At 43.3% G+C, this 13,041-nt stretch overlaps 1 protein-coding gene across 2 annotated transcripts in view; it reads left to right on the forward strand.

Annotated features, from left to right (window-relative positions):
- ASTN2 (astrotactin 2) overlaps window positions 1-13,041 on the forward strand; it is a 915,753-nt gene that overhangs the window by 709,280 nt on the left and 193,432 nt on the right. The window contains exon 1 of one of the 2 annotated variants that reach the window (XM_032635678.1): window positions 144-313. The exons of the other annotated variant lie outside the window; for it this stretch is intronic. The gene's annotated coding sequence lies outside the window, so the exon portion shown is untranslated. Of the gene's footprint in view, window positions 1-143; window positions 314-13,041 lie in introns of those variants that run through there. 2 annotated transcript variants of the gene reach the window in all.

A 13,041-nucleotide genomic window follows, 5' to 3' on the forward strand; every position in this document is an offset into this window, starting at 1 on the left:
AGCTTTGCCACCTGAGAAATGGGCCAAGGAGACAATACGACATCCACTCTGGGGCAAGCACAGAACCTGGACGTGCTTGGGAAGGTAGCTCTTCGGGCCCCTCAGTTCTCCCTGTGACACACCGCAGCAGACTAGAGATAAGCTTATCTGATGAACAAACTGCTCTCCTGAAGGATTCTTACTCCTGCTCAGCTGGGAGGCCGACAGCGGAGGTAGATGTGAGAGCACGCTCTACATCCTCTGTAGAAGCTACCCAGGAACCCAAAGCCGAGTCTAATTTTGGGGGAGCCAGGAGGGGTAAGAGTCTTCGCAGGTAAGCGATGGTCTAGCCTGTTGGCAGGGGAGGACCCTGGGTCGTTTGGGGCCAACTACAGGCTCCTGCAGGTGACCATATAGTATAGCTTAAGAGTAGGAAGGAGTTTGAAGGAGGATGGGCTTGGATTTGACATCCCGGGTAGATAATGTCAAATGATAAAACAACAAACAAAAACAATAACGAAACTGTCTGGCTGCAGCCAAACACTTCACGTGCACGTAGTTCACTTAGTCTTCATAATCACCCTATGAGATAAGCAGCTGATGGCAAGGTAATTGAATAACAGGGTCCCAAGTTGATAAGTCCCTCTTAACCTCTCAGCCCTTTTTTTTTGGGGAGGGGGGGCGGGGCGCTGCACCATGGGGCATGAGAAATCTTAGTTCACCGACCAGGGATGGAACCTGTGCCCCCTGCAGTGGAAGCACGGAGTCTTAACCAAGGGACCGCCAGGGAAGTCCCTCTTTATTTCTAAATGGAGATGAGGTTTGCTATAGGATTAATTGAGATTATATATAGTGGTTTGCATTTAACTAAGGGTATGCTCACTGCATGCCCAGCAAGTACTTGCAATTTGATGATTTCTCACAAAGCATATACCAGGTTGGACTTTAATTACCCACTTCCCTGCAGTTGTCACCAGTGGGCTGTGAACTCCCTGAAGGACACTGCCTGCTGGTTGTCATATCTGTTAGCACTGTGCGCAGCACGCAGAAGTTGCTGAGTGAGCCAGACTCAGAAATGTGACCTTAGGCAAATCACACCCCCTGTGTAACCTAGAGTTAGTCCAGCTGCGGAATGACTCAGTGGCGTCAATCGAATAAGAGCGGACCATTTTTTGAACACCGGCAATATACCAGACACTCCATAGATACTGTCCTATGTCACAATTAATCTTTTCAGCAATGATTCAAGTAGGCATCAGTAGCTTTATCTTACAAAACAGGCAACCGAGGCTGAGCAAGATTAAATGGCTTGACTACAGTCACCTTTTGGGAAGTGGCAGGGCTGGAGTACAAATCCAGGCCAGTTAGGCTCGTGACATGCTCCAAACCACCGTCCAAAGACTACCCACATTTTACGACACCAGCTATCTATCTATTAATATTTTATTAAGTAAGTTTTGTTTTTAAGCCTCAGAAGACAAGAGAGATGATATTTAGGAATTCAAGGAAAATGAGGCAAATGGTGCCTGTCATTATGACCACAGATCATGATCCTGTAAGGCAAGGACCCTCAGATGAGCTGTTCCGAGCAGCATTGCCAGCGAAAAAGAGGGACTGCCGTCTGCCCTAGGTTTCTGCCATGTTGGAGACTTAGTGCAGCCTGTTTCACCAGAATGACAAGGAGCCTCTCTGGACAGAAGCCTGGGGTTCTTCTACCAACCACTGTGTTACAGGTGGGGGAGATGGGAGAGTTACTGTCAAACGGTTTATTCCCAGCCTTGAGACCTCACTTATACCCCCTTCTCAGACAAGGTGGGGAGTTAGCACTCTGTTTGATGAAAACCACAGTTACAAGCCCAAAGTCTCAATTCAAGACTCATCATATTTTTTTACTGACCTTTCCCCTATCATAGGGAAGAGCTAATGGTACCCCTGACCCCTGACTATGGGGACATAGTCCAATCATGCTTTCAAAAAACAACGACAACAACAAACCGTTTCTTTTCTCTTAAAAAAAACTCTGTTTGCCTTAAAAAATGTTTAAATTACTTACCAGTTAAATTAATTACCATGCTTCCCACAAAAATCTCAGAGTAGAATAAACACCCTGGGAAAATGCACTTATTTTAATCCTGTGGCTTTGCATACCCTTGACACATTATTAGTTTTCCTCATAGACGGAGACATTTAAAAAATACTCTTTGTGGAGTACTTTATTCTTTATTCAGCATTTTACCGTAACATTTTTTTTCTTTTTTTTTTCATTTAACATTTAAACCACCTGGATCAGTTTGCTTGGGCTGTAATAACAAAGTGTCACAGACTGGGTGTTTTAAAACAGAGAAATTTATTCCCTCACAGTTCTGGAGGCTAGAAGTCTGAAATCAAGGTGGCAGTGGGGCAAGACTTACTCTGAAGTCTCTAGGGAGGATCCTTCCTTCTTCCAGCTTCTGGTGGCCCCAGGTGTTCCTTGGTTTATGGTAGCATAACTCCAATCTCTGCCTCCATGGTCATTTTCTCCCTGTATGGTCTCTGTCTTTCCATGGCATCCACTTCTCTTTGTGTGTCTGTATTGACTGAAAAAAGTGCATAACCTAAAAGTTGAGAATTATATTTTATTTGGCGGACAATCTGGGGACTTAAGCCCAGAAGACAGCCTCTCAGATAGCTCTATGGGACTGATCCCAAGAGGTAAGGGAGGAGCCAGGATATGTAGGAGTTTTGCAACCAAAACCAGGTAATCTGAACATCAAAAGATTACTGTTAGTTAAAGAAAACCAGACTTTTCAAGTTAATGAATTGAGTGTTTTTTTTTTTTTTATTTATGAGAAGATGCAAGAGTCTGGGCTGATTGAAATCATTCCTTTGATATGCACCTTAACTGTCTGGGGCCAGTATCCTGCTTTTCTCCATCCTGAATCCCCTCAGGGTGCACAGGTTGGGGGTGGCTTCATTGGCTGCTGGCTTGAGGGCTGCAACATTCTTTGTCTCCTGATGTGGCAGGCGACATTTTGCGTCCGTGCCTGTGTCTTCTTATAAGGACACCGGTCCTATTAGATTATGACCTCTACGTTACCCAATTAAAATTCCAGTATGACTTCATCTTAACTAATTGTGTCTGCAGCGACCCTATTTTTAAATAGAGTCACATACTGACATACTGGGGGTTAGGATTTCAGCACATCTTTTGGGGGACACAGTTCAACTGATAACGTCCCCCTATCAGCTAAGCATTGTTTTCTCCATTTACAAATAAGATCTGTAGTTTAACCTCTCTTTCATTCCCTTTAAAATGGTGGTAACAACAGCTAATTCACAGCATCGTTGGGAGCAGAGTAAGATATGGGTGTTAAGCACTTACATATTAGGATATTGCCTAACTTGCAGTAATGTCCATTCCATTGCATTTATTATTATTGAGTTTGCTTATTAAGTCCACCATTGTGTGGTAGACGGCTTCAGAGTCAGACAAACCTGGGTTGGAACCCCAGTTCCACCCACCTGGCAGGTTTGGGGAATAGATTAGAAGATGATTCGAAGTAATGCTTATTTAGTAACTTGTTGCAGCTGACAAGCTGTGTAACCTTGGACAGCTTACTTAATTAGCCTTTCTGTACTTCACTTTCCACCCCTGCAAAATGGGAATAATAGTAGTTATCTACCTCATAGTAATGTTGTAAATTTTAGATGATTTAATAGATCTAGTTTTTAGAGCACTTCCTGAAAAAGTGTTCTATGAATGATAGCTATTAGTGTCATTATTATTATTATTACTATTTTGACAAAATGTTCTCTTTTCCTTCTCATATTAGCAGCTGAATTCTGAGAAGGATAAAGGTCTTGTTTATGGAAAATAGGGTAGAAAATCTAAGGAGTTAAAACTCGAATGCATCCTAACCAAATTGGTCTGAGTCTGGAGATGTATAACTGCTAGCATTTCCATGAAATAATGGAAAATTATATCTGTCTATCTGTATTACTTATCTATCAGGGAATAACAAATTACCCCCAAACTTTGTGGTTTAAAACAACACACATTTCTTATCTCACAGGTTCTGTGAGTCAGGAATCTGAGCACACCTTAGCTAGATCTGCTTCATCGTCTCTCACGAGGCTGCAATCAAGTTATTGGCCAGGGCTGGAGTCTCTCCTGAAAGTTTCAGGAAGGAGCGGTTTCCAAGATCACTTAGGTTGTTGTTGGCAGGTTTCAGTTCTTTAAGAGCTGTCGGACTGAAGGCTTCATTTCCTTGCTGGCTTTTGGCTGGAAACTGCGCTCAGGTCCTTGCCACAGGAGCTATTCCAGGACAGCTTGTTTCAGCAGAACCGGCAAGAGAGAGGTCACAGCCTTTTGTAACCTCATCACAGGAGTGGCATCCCCTCAATGTTGCTGTATTCTGTTGGTTAAAAGCAAGTTACTCAAGTGGAAGAGATTATAACAGTGTGTATCAGGAGGTAAGATTATCACAGGCTGGTTTCGAGGCTCCACCCGTCCCACCCACCTTCCGCCTCTCCCTCTCCCCACTTCGTCCCTCCTTTCTCTTCTCCCTCCCTGGGTCTTTCATTCTGCTTATGTACATATCTGTGTACATCTCACATAGATATCTTACATCTGTCTGTCATTTGTCTACTTTCTGCTGAAACTGACTCCAATCTCTGTATGTCATACTCAATCCCTGTGGGTTTCTCAACCTAGCCTATACTTGATACTTAGTAAGTGCTCAGTAAATGTTTGAATTCTATTTAAATTTACAGCATAAAAGATAATTTTTTTTTTTTTTTTTTTTTGCGGTATGTGGGCCTCTCACCGTTGCGGCCTCTCCCGTTGCGGAGCACAGGCTCCGGACGCGCAGGCTCAGCGGCCATGGCTCACGGGCCTAGCCGCTCCGCGGCATGTGGGATCCTCCCGGACCGGGGCATGAACCCGCGTCCCCTGCATCGGCAGGCGGACTCCCAACCACTGCGCAGCCAGGGAAGCCCATAAAAGAGAATTTTTAAAGTCAACTTTATCCATCACCTAATATAACCATTATATTGATTATTTAAATACTTACCAAGTTTCCTTTTAGTCTGTTCATACATACTTGTGACCATGCTGGGTCTCCAACATTTTTTTTTTAATAAATATAAGGTTTTATCTTTTACTTTATGGAAAAATGTTTGAAATCATATTTTTCTGGCCTTTATGGTTGTCAAACGGGCTATATAAGAACTTGTCAAGTTGACAAGCTCATCTTTAAACATTTAACCATCACAAATAAAACTGCATAAATGTCCTTTGTGCGTGCTTTTGTTTGATTTATTTCCTTGTGCTGATATGGAAACAGCTGGTTTAGGATTTTGAACTTTTATTTCAATATCATCACATTTACGTGCATTGGCCAGATCCGGTTTGTAGTGGTTTGAACTAGTGTGGATAGTCAAAGTGTTACCGAACCAAACTTGGGTCCGCTTGACCACAGGCAGTAAAGCCAATCTACTGACGCTGGGTTGCGGTGAAGCAAAGTGCAGCGTTTATTTCAGGGCACCAAGCAAAGGGTCCAGGTAGTTAGTGCTCAGAAGGCCCAAACTCCCCAGTGGGTTTCAGGGAAAGGTTTTTAAAGAAAGGGTGAAGGAGGGGGCTATGGGGTGTGTGATCAGCTTGTGGACAGTTTTCTAATTGGTTGGTGGTGAGGTAATCGGGAGTCAACATCATCAGCCTTCTGGTTCCAACCCACCTGGGGTCTCTGTGCTTCTGGGCAGCATATCGTTAACTTGTTCCACCTGATGGGGGTTTCAGTATCTGCAGAACAGCTCAAAGGATACAGCTCAGAATCTTATCTGTAGACCTTGAGGAGGAACTAAAAGTACTGGACTTTGTTTAATGGCTAAATTATTATTATTTTGTCTTGCCTGGCTGTTTTCCTTTCTTTCTGCATTTGCTCACTTCTCTGATGAAATTTACTCTTTGGAACTCGGAGAAGGCCTTAGGAAGCTAAAATTTTTATACAGATAAGAGGCAGGTGGAGGACATGGCGGGGTGGGGATTGAGTGGTGTCTGTTCTGGGAAGGCCCCATAGGATCCTGCCTGGTTACAAAAGGTCAGTGGTAATCAAACACTGACTGGGTAGAGACCTGGTAAACGTTAGTGGCATTGAAGGCTTGCTCGGAGAACATTCCCTGTGCAGTGTCATCAACCTCAACCCGACTCAGTGCGAAGTGAGGGCTACTGGAAGCTTTGCCATGTGCTTCATTTCTCCTAAGCCCCACATATCAACCCCCGTCCAGATCTCCCGCCCTCTTGGCTCCAGGATTTCAGCAGTTTTCTCTTTATCGTGGCTACCATTACCCTGTCCGTCCATCGGTGTTTTTTTGTTGTTGTTGTTTTGCCGGCACCATGCACCTTGCGGGATCTTAGTTCTTGGATTGAACCCAGGCCCTCGACAGTGAAAGCATGGAGTCCTAACCACTGGACCGCCAGGGAATTCCCAGTTGATATCTTTTAGGACTGGATGGCAGCAGACTAAGAGACAGTCTCCTTTCCCCAACAGGCCTCACCAGCTTTACCCACATATTCTTTTCATGTCACTGCTATCCATTATTCTAATTTAGTTTTCCAAAAGTAGGCAAATATTATTGTTTTTTTTTAAAAAATTGATATATAGTTATTTATAATGCATAAAATTGCCTTATATGTTCTAAATTGCATTTAGAGGATACTGAAAATAAAGATGTATTTTTTTCCCCATATACAAATTTATAGACCATTGAATTCTATCCATGGGCTTAAGAAGCACTGGCTGAAGTATACAACCTGTCCCATGTACTTCCTATGGCATATATCAAAGGCACTTAATGTCTGATTTTTACTTTTAGTGAAGTTAAAGTTGATCAGATTCAGGTGCAGGGAGTCTGATCCATTCATTAGCATATCTCCCATCAGCCTTTCTACTAATGGTTTTAGCATTCATCGATGATAAACTGTCTACATCTATTATCTTATTAGAGATTACAAAATGGTAATTTTCTAACTGTCATTCTTCTTGCCTGTATTAAATGCAATATTTCCATAAAGTAAATTGTGGTTACCCTGAAATCCAGTTGATGATGAAATCTTGACTACTACTTGATTCTTTTACCAATTTTCAGAATAATGAGCTGGTCTCTTAGCCATCCCCAGTGATGAGCAATGAGCTTTTGTTTGCTTGTTGGTTCCAGTTTGAGTTTTGGCTTTGGTTTTGGGTTTGATTTGAGGAATGTTATGAATTATAGGAAATTTGTTTATCTGATCTATTTTAATCAATCACAGTCATTGTTCATTTTGTTCAATGTTAGGCCAGTGTGAGCCCCTCTAAACTGGTCTGCCTGTCCTTTTGAAATGAACACATTGGTCTTTGGCAGCTATCTCGCTTTTGGGCACAGCAAGACTTCCCAGGCTCAGCTTGTACCGTACCTATCCCAGACTTGGAATAAGGAATTTTTTCCAAGAATCTTTTGTTCCTTTTAGGGGAAAATGATATTTAAAAACAAGAGTCTGGGTGTTAAGGGTATTTATTGCTGTTAGGTTACCATTACTTCTAGGCTTTTTCAGTGGACAGAGCTATGAAATGTTTATTTTTTTTAAAGAGAAAAGCAAATCATTAGTGTATATGATTTCCAATAGAAATTTCAAGGTACAGAATTTTTCTCAACTTCTTTGACTTTATAAACATAAGAGACAAACAGTTCAGGAATAATCTTAGTTCCTAATGACGGTAACATGATGGCTTGTCTGCTGGAGCCCACAGTATACACACAATAGTTTCAAAATAGCAATACCAGTATTACAACTAGCAGTGAGTCCATTAAATCTAGTTTAAGATTTATTTACAGAACATTTTTTTTCTTTGGACTGTTTTTCCCTAAGCATGTAAAATCAGAATACTGCCTTTTAAAGCCTTTCAACATAATTATTTTCTCTGTGTAGTTATGCCAACACTTTGATATATAGCTGGATATATACATTTAAAATTTGCAGAGATTGTATTGTCTTTCTTTTTTAAAAAAAATTATTTTTTGGCTGCGTTGGGTCTTCATTGCTGTGCGTGGGCTTTCTCTAGTTGTGGCGAGCGGGGGCTACTCTTCATTGCAGTGCGTGGGCTTCTCATTGCAGTGGCTTCTCTTGTTGCGGGGCGCTGGCTCTAGGCACGCGGGCTTCAGTAGTTGTGGCTCGCGGGCTCAGTAGTTGTGGCTCGCGGGCTCTAGAGCGCAGGCTCAGTAGTCATGGTGCACGGGCTTAGCTGTTCCGCGGCATGTGGGATCTTCCCGGACTAGGGATCGAACCCGTGTCCCCTGCATTGGCAGGTGGATTCCTAACCACTTCACCACCAGGGAAGTCCCTCAGTCTTTATTTTTATTTTATGTCTATTTTCGTTTAATTTGATCTTTTGATGAGTAGGCTCATTAGTCCCTTTTCCTGTCCCTAGAAGCACAGCTACGGGGAAGACGGAAGCTAATGGGAGAAATAACTCACCCTGAACATGTTCTCCAAAAGCATTGCCTATCAACATGTTTAAAGGTGACCTTTTAACCTGAGTATTGTTAAGATTTCAGTGAATATGAAGACTTAGAAGTGTGACAGCAAACCCTTAAGAAAGTGGTCAGAGGGTGGCAGTTTCTTTTCTGATGGCACCAAAGCCTCCAACTGAGCCATCCTAAGTTCATACCCTCCCTGACGTTTGAACCTGGCAACCTCTCACCAGCCCCAGGCGGCCTGGTTTGTCTTGTTGGCCTGCTTTGCTGCCTCAAGGTCCTGTCTAAGCAGCATCTGGGAGTCTTCATCTCAAGCAGGCCATTAGCATCTCAGAGGCCTGTCGCTCCCTAAATCCTGTCTAGGAATGATTCCTTCTGGGCACTTCCTCCTTGATCCCTAGTCTAAGAAGCTACTGGAAGGAGGGGGAAGGAATTGAGGAGGAACTCATTTTGGAATCCTTCCTCAAGGGGATAGGTTTTGAGTAGAGTTTTTAAGAAAGGAGGAATGGGATGCCAGGGAAGAGAAAGCAGGCTTCTTATTAATGACGCTTCTGCACTTCATCAGACAGAAAAGAGGCTTTGAAGTCAAAGCCTGAATGCCTAACGGCCTTTGGCTGCAGTGTGTCACCTCTCAGAACCTCTGTTTCCTTGGTTGTAAAGTATGGTTATAAAAATTATAATATTCCTAGGCCAAAGCACTGTTGTGAGGATTCAATGAGATTTACAGTGTCTTGTGTTTGGCAAAGAATAGAAACTCAGGAAATGTGAATTTCCTTTCTACCCTCTCCCCGTTTCAAGCACTTGTCCCACCACCTCTTAAAAATGAAACGAGGTAGTTATAATAATACTAGTAATAGTAAGAACGGAAATCTCTGGAGAGGCACAGGCGTACATTATCTAAATTCTTACGGTAACTTTTATTATTGGTGATAATAGCCTTACTTTATGCATAAACAAGCAGAGGTTCCAAGAGAGGAAATAGCTTGTCCATGGTCACACCCAAAGCCTTAGCCCATAAGTCACATTTTGCATGAATTAGGAAATGGTGCGCCTCTGCTTGGATTCAACCCCGTGGGTACAGGCATGGCCAGTGGAGCTGAGACAGGATTCAGCCCCTCACTCACCCCCTTGCCTTGTCACTGTCGTGCAGTACACAGCTCGCATAACTGTACCCAGAAGCTCTGGTCAAATGCATAGTTTTGATCAAACTGAAATTGAAACCCAGATCTGACCGACATTCGGACCACATCCTTTCCAACGCTACCTGGGAGTTCATCTCTTCCTGTTTCCTTTAAGATCCTACTCCATTGTTTATCTCTTCTCACTGCCTTATCTTCATCTCTCCCCTTTCCTTCTCGTATGGCTTTTCCTTCCTAGCTGCTACACTCCATCAAATCTCTGCACTTAAGTACTGGTAGGTTTGAAACAAATCATTATTCATAGTATCACCCCCACCCCATACCTAGCTCCAAACCTGGCACTGGTAGGCCTTCTAAGTAATGCTTGTTCAGAACCTCTGTAGTCATTACGCTAGGCTTCCTTGTATCATAGCTAAGCCTTTACTCTCCTTCTTGTTGCCCTCGGTGCCTAGCAAGTTGCTTTGCCCACAGTAATCACGCTTTGGCATGAAGAACTTAAGATTTTTCCCAAGAGCAGTTGTCCTAAGAAGGCACTAGAGGGCAGCAGAAGATCACACATGGCCTTTCGTTCACCTTCCCGTTACTGGCCACAGCCCACCTTGTCTCAAGAGGCAGGAGTAAATGATACACTGCAATGCTGACTGCTCCCTGACCTGCAAGAGCGATGTAAGTCAGGGGGAGGTGGGGGCTGAGCATGCTTTAGTCTGTGGGAAGAACCACTTTTGGGCCCACTGAGCTGCACTGGGCTTCTTCACTCTGCCCTTTACTTTAGGGCAAATAATACAGCAGGACCACGTGGCTGTTTTTGTGCTTTTTAAAAATATTAAAAGAATCCTAATTTGCAAACAAAAGACACCAGCCACTACTGGGCTACTGGGCATTATCCAGGGGTCCCTCTCCCTGCCCCACAGAGGATATGACCTTCCTCAGAGATTGACCTGCCATCACTTGAAACAAGTATCCTCTCGTAGGCTATACTGTCACTCTGAGCCTCAGTTTCCTCCTCTGTAAATGGAGACAACGATTTCTACTTTGTAGGAGGATAGCAAAGACTATATGAAATTATAGATGCTGCATCTCTCCTTTGATGCTCAGAGCAATTCAATGGGGAATTAGTGTCCTCATTTTACAAATGGGAAAACTGAGATTAGAGAGGTGAGGTGACTTACCCAGAATTCAGAATCGGGTAGTCTGACTAAATAGCTTTAGACTTAAGCTTTCAATTCTACCCTTGTCTACTATGTCCCACCAGGTAGGAAGCGGATAGTTCAAGGAGATTCCTGACAGTGTGGTTAAAGCGCCAGCAGGTTACAAGGGAAGCTTTACAGATTCAGACATGCACGGGAGTGAAAAATGCTGAGCTGAAGGCCAAGCACTGGAACAAACGACCTCTGATGATGCTCCTGACACCCTAGAATTTATAAATTCCTCGTTGAGTTCTGTTTCTCGTTTATCCTCGAAATAATCCAAGATTTAGATACTAGCATTGTTCACATTTTACAGATGAGAAAATGGAGCCTCAGGGAGGTTAAATGACTTGTCCAAGGTCATCCAGCTGGAAACGGAAAAGCTGGAATTTAAACCCAAGCAAGTCACTGTCCTATAGCTTCCCTTCTGCAGTTTGGCATATTACTTGTGTATTTAGGGAAGAAGCTGCAAATCAGGTTAGGACAGGAGATCAGTTGTCCTAGGATTTGGCAGTTTTGTAGACCTGTCCTCTGTTTAGAGTCTGCACTGTTGCTTCCCGTTCCGTTCCTCAAACATGCACACAACACACACGCACACACACTCGGACATACACACCTTAATCAGAAAGCACTCAAGAATGCCCCACAGTTCCTAAGGGTGGAGTTCACCTGCCTGAACTGTAGTTTGTTGGTTAATCTTAGCATGACCCCAAGTAGGGGCAGGCTTGAGTACTGCAGATAGGGTGTCCAAGAAGCACAAAGTGCATAGCTCTGGGTCTGGGTCTTATGATTAGAATGAGAATTGCAGTTTTTAGATGGCAAGCCAGTCTAGGTTCAACAGAGCTGTCCCATAATGGAACTGGAGGCCTAAAAAGGTAATGAGTTCTGTGTCACTAGAAGCATCCAAAAAGCAGTCGGAGGATCATTTGGTGGTGAATGAAACATTAGATGGAATTTCTGACCAGCTGACCTTTAAAGTGCCTTTTACCCATGAGATCCCTTAGCCCATGGAAAGGGGTGGAGAAGCCTAGGGTTGTTGTCTGGGGGTGGCAGGAACGGGGAAGGCCCAAGTGTTTACAACAGGGATGACTTGTGCAAGAGTAAGAATTAGAGCTGAAAATTTTTCGGCAAGAAATTTGGACAACGAAAGGAGCAGTAGGACCAGGTGCAAAAAACTAGACTAGTTATAAGCTCTGTGGTCTTGGGAAAATTGCTTTACCTCTCTGAGTTGTCATTTTTACATTCATAAAGTAAGGTTAAGACTGTCTGCCTTTGGGGCTATGGTGATAAGATTGAGATAGTGGATTTGAAGTCTGATAAGGGTTACAGGAATAGAGGGGATTAAAGGTAAAAAAGAATCAGAGTACACATTCATCTGTTTATTCAGATAGTCACCTGCAAACTGTCTGCATGACATCAGACATTGAACTCTGTGCTGGGGATGCAAGCGGTCATTGAAAATGGTCATAGTTCTTGCTCTTATGGAGCTCACAGTGGAGTTGGGGAGGCAGATATTAACATTAACTAATAATTTAACATTATAATGATGATGTAAATGGTTCAGTCGATAGTACAAGTTGAGAATGATCAAAGTATAGTTCTGATCATGAATATATGCATGTTCGAAAGTACATAGCATAGTTGGTTCCCACACTCCTTTTAACATATTCACTGGATAACCTTCCTCTGCTCCTAGATGAAAATCTTAGCTAAGCCACATCTAATCTATTATAACTTTTGTGGAACAGACAGTGCTATAGACATTTTAAATTGATAACACAGTTTCACATCAGGAATTAGGATGTCTAGTCTAAGATTTTAATCAAATCTCTAAATCTGACAAGTCAGATCTCCTCTCCCTCCCCATTGGGGATGTTAGGAGGTGGGGCAAGGTTGGCCTTCGTTCTGTTTCTCTCCCTTGCTCTTCTTCTTCCTCTCCCTCTACAGTCAAAGCAGGAGAGAGGAATGGTAAGGATTCGGAAGGTCATACTTGCCCTGATAGCCTTGTATCTGGCTCTGTGTTCTCCGGTCCTGGAAGGTTTTTAAAACCGACCCTCTCTCTTGGCGGGGTGGGGGGCGTTCTGTGGTTTTTCAGTGGTCCTCGTGGCCAGGGCCTTCTCCCAAGACCTGAGACGATGTAGCATCTCTGTGGCTGGCTACTGCTCATCCCTCTCCACCCTCTGTTTCTCTGGCTGCTCACCTTATGGAGACTCTCACCGTGGGGACCTCTCAACCTGTTACAATTCCTC

Source organism: Phocoena sinus, chromosome 6 (assembly GCF_008692025.1).
Source record: "Phocoena sinus isolate mPhoSin1 chromosome 6, mPhoSin1.pri, whole genome shotgun sequence".
NCBI classification, from domain to species: domain Eukaryota; kingdom Metazoa; phylum Chordata; class Mammalia; order Artiodactyla; family Phocoenidae; genus Phocoena; species Phocoena sinus.